The following is a 10715-nucleotide window of genomic DNA, read 5'->3' as shown; positions in this document are numbered from 1 at the left end:
AAGGTTAACATTGTCGGTTGTCGACGAGGCTGATTTCAAATTGAAGCTTTATGGAAATAGCGCCTTATTGACAACAGATAATAAGTACCCCTTTGGTTGAAAATGATACATTTGTCCCTATTAACATAATTTAGCCATAATTATAAACGTATTCATGAAAGCATTTTCCAGCTTTAGATGTGCATATGCAGTCATGCACATCTAAAGCTGGAAAATACAGACTTTTAAATCGAAATGTAATAAGTGACTTATGCACATATTCCGATTGATCAAACTTTAATTATTCTATGTGCGGCAATTAGCACTGTACGTAAATACATACCTATTTCGAAAATTTTACCGGCCATATGTAAGTACTTACTGCAACTACAAAACGTTGTGCGAATAGTTAAGGTGGTTCGATTTCCATATAAAAAATAATTGCGTTATATTAAGTAATTACACACTATTAGGTACTTAATTGTTTTTTGTATGGAAAGCGAACTACCTTAATTGCCAACGAGAGGCGATAAATTGAAACACGATCTAAGGGAGTTCTACTTTTCGAACATGTATGTTTGGGACTGCTTCTAACTCGACCTAGCAGAGATATTAGGTCATTACCTATGAAATTGGCGTTTTGTTCGGAGAATTTCAACGAAACACGAATTTCCATACAATTAATTTTGCGGATATTTTTTTGATGGCTAATTCAAACCAAACAAAATTTTTCCAGTAATTTTTGACACCTTTAAGGTATGTTTTCAATATCTCCATTTCTTGAAAATTGGTACCATTAGAAAAATATAAGTAATTTTAATACTCGAACCGACAGCACATGAAAAGACCTATTTTCAAGGCTTAATTCTGAACACTTAACAATAAAAAATAACAATTAATTGCTGTCAAGCAGTTTGGCGAAATCATATTGTAGTTTTATTGTAATTGTGTATGTACTTTTGTAAAAAAAAAAAAAACTAGGATCAGACTTATATCTATGAACAAAAACGCCAATTTCATAGGTAAGGACCTAATACTATTTTCTTGCGCATGATTGCCAGAAAACTTCTAGCTTCGCAAAACATGCCAGATGCACTACATCTACGAGGTAAGCCCAACAGCATTCTGAATGCATTGTTATACTGCACTTTTAATGCATTGTAGGCTCGCTTCGTATAGTTAACCCACAGGCCGCTCGAGTAAAAGGAATGGCAATATGCTCTAAAGAGTGTTGTACCTTGACATTACTGATATTATTAACATAAAAGGTTTACATTTGCTCCATGTGAAGCTGTTGGAGGAAAGAATATTATAAAACTCATGAACTTTCCTTTTCAATATTTTACTGACAGGTGAATAGGTTCTAAAAATGTAGTGCAATTTCCTTTACCTTCGTATTTTCACGGATACGTCCGAACATCTCATATATGCTACTTGTATTTCAGTACAGTAACCTAACCTAACTATTCGTATCTTCCCCTGCAATTGGCGACTCACACGAAGACTACAGACGCACGTCCGGCGCCGGCGACTCAGCATAGACTCATTCTGGCTGCTTGTATCAGCTCCTGAAATTTGAGAATAATTATATTTAGAATATTTGTTTAAAATGATTTTATCAGTGCAACATAAACTTTAATTCACTTTCATAACTTTCCTGGCTTATTTTATATACGCCCTACATACACAGATGGCGCTAGAAATAGGTACGTAACTTTTATGAAAACCTAAATGTTAAATGTTTTAAAATTATGCCTGCTTATATGACCTTGTATTATCGTAGTTTATATAAACTGATATGTCGTTTTTACAAACACTCCCTCAGTGGACTTGTTGTACAAAGTAGCAACAAAGGTCTTTCAAATTCTGAAAGTGTCATTACGGGATTGTCCATATGAGTATGACACCAACGAAACGGCCAAGCCGTACTGTTTGACCAAGATGTTGGCTTTATACTGTTAGAGCTTATAAAGTTAGGAATGACAGAGTAAAAGTCTTGGTACCTACTACGGGATCTGATAACTTTTTAGTGTAAAAGCTTTATGCAACTAGTCTTGGCAACACTTTACATTAAATGTTTTGGTGGGTTGTTCTAACCTCAAAAGTAGTATACTAGAGGTAATTGAGCTAATCTGAAAAAAAACCCGCCAAGTGCGAGTCGGGCTCGCGTTCCATATATAGATGGTCAAGCAAATCTTGTCAGTAGAAAAAGGCGCGAAATTCATATTTTCTATAAGACGATATCCCTTCGCGCCTACATTTTTCAAATTTGCCGCCTTTTTCTACTGACAAGATCTGCTTGACCAACTATATATGTATATTACACAATTTTTAACAATCAGTGCCGGATTAAGATATTTTGATGCTTTAAGCATTTCTAGACCATGGTGCCCCCTCTCCCTAGGGTCATCAAGATTACATTGATTTTTTTGGTAAATTGAGAGAAGTTCAATGCCGCATTACAGCTGAGAATGGAAATCAGTCACATCATTTTATCACGAAAATTGACAGTGCCGTAGCAGTAATGTTGCAACAGAGTACCTAATACTGCTGCAGTCGCCACCCGAATGTCACCTTTATCATATCTAAGAAAGTTATTGAAACGCGAGCGAAGCGAGCGTGAACATTTTTCGATATAAAAACGCAATTTTACTTTTAGTCCGAACCAGGCCCGAATCCAGGATTTCATACAGAGAAAGGATGGGACAGTTTTCTATCAGCCTAGCTTCGCATAGGGCTCGATATTTAAGGCTCTCAGCGAGGTTGTTTTCATGCATAAAATATGCAAGAAAGTAGAGCTTGGAATTGACCAAGTGAATTGAATTGGCGAAGTGTGAGCAAGGCAGTAGGCCCAGCTGCGAAGAGGAAAGCTTGGATTTGGATCCACGCCCAAGTGTAATTACTTAAGGCAGAAGATCAACTTTGCCGTAAGGCAGAAGGCCTCGCATAAGACCTAACGCCGAACCGCAAAAGAGTGGGTTGAAATCGAATCTATGCATGTAGTCACACCTCTTCTACTGCTACCGATTGTTTCCCAAAGAAATACGCGCCATTATTTTTGCAAACTAGCTTTTGGACAGCTAAAAAAAAAATCGTGTGGTAAAAACGATGTGTCTGTCCCTAATTTTAAAATTTGTTCACCTTTTTCAACCTGGCATTTTGGTGCCCCCCCCTGAACGTGGTGCCCTAAGCACGTGCTTGTTTTGCTTATTGGTTAATCCGGCACTGTTAACAATGTATTTTTTATGTGAAACGTGAGTGAAATCTAACACTTCAAACTCTCGCGTTTTGTACACATATTTAATTACACAAACGGGTCTACCGCGCTTGGTTGGCGTTTGTGGGTTTGTTGGGACGTCAGTCTTTCCGTGACCACAGCTGGTGCAACTCAGCTGAAACGTCGGAATTAAAGGTAAAAAAAACAATGAAATTATATCGCGGTAGACCCGTTTGTGTAATTAAATATGTAAGTGAAATATCTTTAAAAAATCCGTAGGGGTCGGATCTAAAACTGTAATTAAGTCCGACTCACGCTTGACTGTACATTTCTAATAGGTTTTCCTGACATCTATAGGTATAGACCTATTTTATGTATTTTTTTCAAAATTTTAGACCTAGTAGTTTCGGAGATAAAGGGGGGGGGGGGGGGGGATGGTCATTTTTTGCCTATTTTCTTGAATAACTTCTAAACTGTTTATTAGAAAATTATAAAAAAAATATATTTGAGATCCTTACAATAAGCTCTTTCATTTGATATGTAACATGATATAGTTGGAAAAAAATTATTTTTATTTTTTTCATTTACCCCCCAAAAGTGGTCCCCATGTTTAAAATTAACTTGTTTACGTTACATGTCCATATTTGGGTCACAAACTTACATATGTGTACCAAATTTCAACTTGATTGGTCCAGTAGTTCCGGAGAAAATCGGCTGTGACAGACGGACAGACAGACGCACGAGTGATCCTATAAGGGTTCCGTTTTTTCCTTTTGAGGTACGGAACCCTAAAAAAGGACTATAATTATTAAAATCATTTAAATTAATTAAGGTAAATGTGTGGAAAACTGTCAGGTAAGACGACAAGCTCTTTCAATCCTTCAACTCTTGCACTTGTACATTCTCTACTTACAGAAGTTTTGTAGAGCAGAATAAGCGAGGCATCCATGTAGAGGTAGTGTAGGGACGCTCGGCAGGAAGCAGGTGGGCTGTCGATCACGTGTTGCGTTCATTCAGCGCAATTCCCTAGAGTTGGAGCTGCAGCTAGGTTACTGTCCCGGCGGCATTAAGTGCCACACCATTCTCCTCGAATCTTCTTGTTTTCCTGCAGAACAGAAGAACATCTTTAAGTTCGTTTTCTTTCAGTGTGTCTTTACCGAATGTATTATATCGCGGTGCCGCATACATGAATTACATGATAAGTTCGCCTTTGTACTAATGATGTGTGTTCTTTCATGTTTTATGTTTCTTTTTGTACAAGGACTATACCAATTTTAATAACAAAACTTCCGTGAGACACAGACATATTAAATATATTAAAAACGGGTCACTCACGTATTTGACAATAATGCCATAAATGAGGGTAGTTTCTCGCCCCCCTTGCCGCCACCGGCGCCTGCGCCGAGTTATCGGGCGCGGAGAGCTGCGGCCCGCAGTCTGCGCCGGTCCGTCACCGTAAACGCAAGCTCCTGATGACACTCCTCGGTACGGAGTGAAACATGTCGAGCGTTTTTCGACTTAAAATACGTGAGTGACCCGTTTTTAATATATATTTAATAAGGACTATACCAAACAAACTTAAGAATATCCACAAATGGCTCAAAAACAAATGAAGGGACCGGATGTGGTGTCTTCTCGGAGGACCTGAACATATACATCTCAAAACCCCTGGGTTACACTGGGAACACAATACGGTATTCCAAGCTGAATGTGTAGGAATAATAGAAGCTTGCAATGCGATAAAAAGACGAGAAGTAAAACAAGAAAATATAGTAATACTGTCAGACAGTAAATCAGTACTGCAAGCACTAGGTAGCTACAAACTTACATCGGAACTCATACTTGAATGTCATCGAGGCCTCACTGAAGTGAGCAAAGAAGGCAACAAAGTAACAGTATAATGGATAAAGGGGCATAGTGGATCAAGAGGAAACGATGCAGCGGATGAACTGGCCAGGAAAGGTTCAGAAACCAGCTAGACCAACATCACAAACAGCTTCACAATAAGTACTGGACTAAAATGAACACCTGTAGGCAGACCAAAGAACAAAACTACAAGCTTACACCAAAATATTACTAAAAACACCCAGACACCAACTATGCAAAATAGTAGGATTAATCACAGGACATAACAGACTAATCCAGCGGTCGGCAACCTTTTAGCAGCCAAGGACCAAATAGTAGTTACCGAAGTTGATGCGGGCCGCACTTTGTTAATATTTATGACTTTATCAGACATTGTCGTTTGTCAATATTACATACAAAATAGCCTAGGAGACTCGCGGGGTGCAAGTGAGAGGTTTGCGGGCCGCTAGTGAAAGGCTCGCGGGCCGCAAGTGAGAGGTTCGCGGGCCGCTTGTTGCCGACCGCTGCACTAATCAAACACCTACATAATATGGGTAAAACAGACAGCCCCATGTGCAGAGTGTGCATGGAAGAAGAAGAAACAGTAAAGCATATTCTCCTACACTGTAGGTAGAAGGTAGAAGTATACAGGAACCAATACCTAGGGACTCCGTGCACATTGAAGGAGGCAGTTAGCAACCTGAAGACACTGCTAGGTGTCATGGAGGAGCTGGGGTGGCTATAGTTCGTTTTTTTTTGCATTAGAAAGAACTTGGAAGAAGGTAAGCAATCTTGACATGTCTTTTAGTTGAAAAACGCTTTTTAAAAATCAATAACTATTACTTATAAGAATAAGAATAATTTATTTCTAAAAACTGTTACAAACATAGTTACCAGGGGCCCCCGCACTAGGTTACACCTGTATCGCGGGGAACCAATTACACTTGTATAACAGAGTTTCGTTATCGTGTGCAGGTCATACTATTAATATAATATCACATAATAACATTAAAACTTACATTTAATACTTAAAACTAAAAATTAACAATTAACATAGTCTAAGGTAAAAATTACAGTGAAGTGACACTTTGCAAAATAGCTTCTGTCTCTGTGTAACTCAGTGATTGAAGTAGCTTATAGGTAGTGTTTTTGGCCTCATTTGCAGTGCTATCTTTTAAATCACAGTTCTTGAGAATGGCGTTGTAAGTTGCTGCCTTTATGTAGTCCCCGAAACGTTTAGCAAATGCAGATGATACTTTAGGTACCGGTAGATTAAATATGCGCTTTTTAAGGAGCGAATTGTAACAAGTCAAGTGTTTAGATGATATATGGGTGATCACAACTATTTTATGCAGAAACAGTTGACGAACGGTAAGAAAGCAGAAGAATATAAATGAACATATTAGATTCATAATTGTTACATATTTGCCGTAACTTATTTTTAGACTGTGTTTTTCAATTAAAAGACACATCAAGATTGTTTACCTTATATTTTCTAATGCTAAATAAAACGAACTATAGAGTAGTGCTACCTCGTTTTCACGCAAAATAGGCCAATGGTTGTCGACTTGCGGAAAATGCCCAGTATAACTAACTAACTAAGGGGATCCACCAACATAGGTATGTATCCTTTTGTAGTTTTGCTGAACCTATAAACACAATTTTTTTGCTCTAAGTAGTAGTTTTTGATGGTGTTTGATCCATTGATCAGTGACCCAGTCTCAGTTTTTCTGATAAACAGCTGTCTTAATGGACTCACCAATATGTTTTGCAGAAACCTGCACCTTGTAGCATACACCTTGTTTTCTCAGTCAATCTCAATATAAATAAATATATTGGGACATTTTTACACAAATTGACTAAGTCCCACAGTAAGCTCAAGAAGGCTTGTGTTGTGGGCACCCAGAGAACAATATAATTATTCAATATACAAATATCTGTCTCATCAAACAAATAAATTCCCTAACCAGGATTTGAACCCAGAACCATCAGCTTCACAGGCAGGGTCACTAGGCTAGGCACCTACTAGGCCAGACCGGTTGTCAAATATAACCAAGATATTCTTTTGAACAAACTGCCATATCACTGCTGGTTTCAATCTGTGCCCTTCATAATCTACATACTTACTGCTGTATGTCTATCATGCAGTCTAAAAAAATTAAGTGTGGGGTACAAACTTTGTGTCGCTCGAAAGTCGAAACCCTCTTGCCTTATCTCCTGATCCACCTTTCAGTACTGGTCATCACTCAAGTAATTTTCCAAATTTCTGGGAATACTTCTAGCTCGAGACAGAGGTTAAATATGTGCCATAGCGGCTCCGCCAGCACCATGCTGTACAGTCCATACGCACGAGGGAATACCATGCGGACACGAAGATTTTTTTAGCTTAAGTTGTTGAATTGCGGCACTTACCTCCAACTTCGGCTTCTCCATTAATTAATATTTTTTCAGTACCTCGTACCTCTACTGAGTCTACTGTTTCTTTTATTAGGATTCATTTATTGTATTTGTAAACCAACAAGTGTCAATACTGTCAATGTCACTGAAAGATGGCACTAGAAAAAACCGATTATTTTTAAATTGTCAAGAGCTAATGTCAGAACGTCCCTACTAATTTTGACAGCTCCCTTAAAAAAAAGAATGTCTCTGGTTTTTGGCTTCCAATTATTGGGTCGTACATTATTGGGTCGGGCTTTCTCGACCTGTACCAATAATGCGCAGCCCAATAATTGAAAGCCAAGGGACTCAAATTAGTGGACGCGAATTATGGGGTCGTACATTATTGCCCTGTGAAAAGAGTGGCTTCGTATTATCGCCCCGGACCAATCTTGCGCGGACCGAGAATGCTCAACCCAGGAATGTACAGCCCAATAATACGCGTCCACCATGGACGCCAATTATTGGGCTGTACATTCTTGGGTTGAGCATTATTTGGTTGTACATTAGTGGCTCCCGAAAAGTGGACGCCAATTATTGGGCTGTACATTCTTGGGTTGAGCAATCCCGGGTCGAGCATTCTCGGTACGGGCCAATAATATGCGACCAATATTCGGCGTCCACTAAATGGATTCTTATTATTGGGTCGTGTATTATTGGGTTGAGCGTTATCAGGGTGTACAAGCTCGGTCCGTGCCAATAATATGAAGCCACTCTTTTAACAGGGCAGTAGTGTACAACCCAATAATACGCATCCAAAAAAGTGGACGCCAATTATTGGGCTGTACATTATTTGGTCGTGTATTAACCGGACTCCTCTTATTCAACTTTTACGTTCCATTTGACGAACATGGGAATACTATGAGTGTTGTTGTTGCTTTCTTATAAAGTTCTCATACGATGAATCAAAAGCTAACAAAAAGAAAATGTTTATCAGTAAAATTTATATAGACTAACATCAAATTATTTTCCTTAAACGTTATTACTTATTATCTATATTATAGAACATGCTGAAGTCGATTTAGATTTACGTATTTTGATATAGTTTGTCAAAGGACTAAGGACTGTCTCATTTCAAACATAGACAGAGAGAATCATACTATCTTTATCTTACACTTGTACTAGCATCCAAAAGAAAAGGATAAGTATAGTTTTTTTGTTCTTATTTACTGACAATTTGGTTTGACCAAATATAGATGGTCAAGCAAATCTTGTCAGTAGAAAAAGGCGCGAAATTCAAATTTTCTATGAGACGATATCCCTTCGCGCCTACATTTTTCAAATTTGCCGCCTTTTTCTACTGACAAGATCTGCTTGACCAACTTTATGTTGATAGGCGTTTACAAAGACTGTTAGAAATAAAAACCAATACTTTAAGTAATGTTTAATCGCTATAAATGCTAGCATTATTATAAATCTTAAAAATACTTAAACAATGCTATAAACTAAAATAACAAAACAAAGTAATGGCATATAAATTAATAGGCGGCTCTTTACGTCACTTATTCCTCGCAGTCTTCCTCTTCCTCTTCTTCTTCGTGTTCAGCAGCAGCTGGTTGCTCTGCAGTTTCTGAAAAATATATTATACGTTCAAACAATGGTAGTATTTACACAAAAGCTAACTACAGTTTGTCAAAGGACTGTCCCATTTCAATCATAGACAGCGAGAATTATACTATCTTTGTCTTACACTAGTACTAGCACCCAAAAGAAAAGGATGAGTATAGTTTTCCTGGTTCTTACTGACTGACAAATTGGTTTGACCAACTATATCAAGTAAAATTTATACATATCATTACATTAACATCAGCATCAGATTATTTTCCTTAGAAGTTATTATCTATATATATATATATATTATAAACTTGCTTGTATCGAAATCGAGTAGTCGATTTAGATTTATAGTTTGTCAAAGGACTGTCTCATTTGAATCATAGACAGATAATCATACTATCTTTGTCTTACACTAGCACCTAAAAGAAAAAGATGAGTATAGTTCTGTTTTCCTGGTTCTTACTGACTGACAAATTGGTTTGACCAACTATACGTATAGGTACCTATGTGGAAGGCCTTTCCAAAGACTGTTAGAAATAAAACCCAATACCTATTTTAAGTAAAGTTTAATCGCTAAAAATGCTAGAAGTATAAATCTTAAAAAAACTTAACAATGTTATAAACTAAAATAACAAAACAAAGTAATGGCATATAAATTAATAGGCGGCTCTTTGCGTCACTTATTCCTCGCTGTCTTCCTCTTCCTCTTCTTCTTCTTCTACTTCTTCTTCTTCTTCGTGTTCAGCAGCAGCTGGTTGTACTGCTGTTTCTGAAAAATACATTATACGTTCAAACAATAGTAGCATTAAACACAAAAGCTAACCACCTACTGCCCCACCACGCATTACAACCGTAAGTGACATTGCAATCAATAACAGATCTAAAATAACCTTTTTTTATAAGGGCTACAAAGACAGTTTGGCTTGTAGCCCCGGGTAGACTTTGCGGTAGAGATAGACCCTCAGTCCTCCTTTGCTCAGACTAATCAACGCAGGAAAATAATTCTACAAAAAAACCGTACAAAAGTAGAGGGCGGTTGTTTGTTTTGCAATACCGGCGGTATCGGTATTTTGTTTTTCTGGACAATTTCTTTGAAATTATTCCTATTTACTGATTTATTAATTGATTTTACGGTTTATTTTAAAATTAGGTACTTGCAGATTATAAGGCAAAATTAAGCAATTGTAATAAAATAAAATAAATATTCATCTAATTAAGTTGATACCTTTTCATATATACCTACCTAAATCATTATTTGAGTAGACGCTCCGCGGCTGTTGCGCCATTTAGGGTCCTAGCTGAATTGGTTGTTCAATACTTACGCTATAGAATTTCCAATTTAGCAAGAACCCTAAATGGCATAACAATCCCGTGTGACTGTACATATAAAAACGAATGGCGCCAAAATTAGACTGCGTCGATTCGATTGCGGGTATTTAAACTTTGCATCGGCGACCGTATGTATTAAGGTCTGTGCACACCGGCTGCGTGTGCGTGACGTGCACGTGCTCGTGCGGCGTTGTAGTATACAGATCCTTATGAGAGACGGCACATTGCGTGACGCGTGCGTGTGCGGCTCCATCATTTTAGCACACGCACACGTGCACGTCACGCACACGCAAGCCGGTGTGCACAGGCCTTTAGGTGAACAATCCGCGAGTTATAAGGCCAGACATTATAATTT

General features: G+C 37.9%; 1 long non-coding RNA gene across 1 annotated transcript; it reads right to left on the bottom strand.

The window, feature by feature from the left end:
- Positions 1–1436: 1436 nt before the first annotated feature.
- Positions 1437–7994, bottom strand: LOC134796350 (uncharacterized). Its single transcript, XR_010144924.1, has 3 exons — positions 7454–7994; positions 4110–4301; positions 1437–1547 (listed from the first exon to the last, which is right to left on the bottom strand). It is a non-coding gene; the product is annotated as an uncharacterized LOC134796350 (long non-coding RNA).
- Between the last annotated feature and the right edge of the window lie 2721 nt (positions 7995–10715).

The sequence above is a fragment of the Cydia splendana genome, chromosome 1 (genome assembly GCF_910591565.1).
Source record: "Cydia splendana chromosome 1, ilCydSple1.2, whole genome shotgun sequence".
In the NCBI taxonomy this organism is placed as follows: Eukaryota; Metazoa; Arthropoda; class Insecta; order Lepidoptera; family Tortricidae; genus Cydia; species Cydia splendana.
This window is presented reverse-complemented; position numbering and strand designations above follow the sequence as displayed.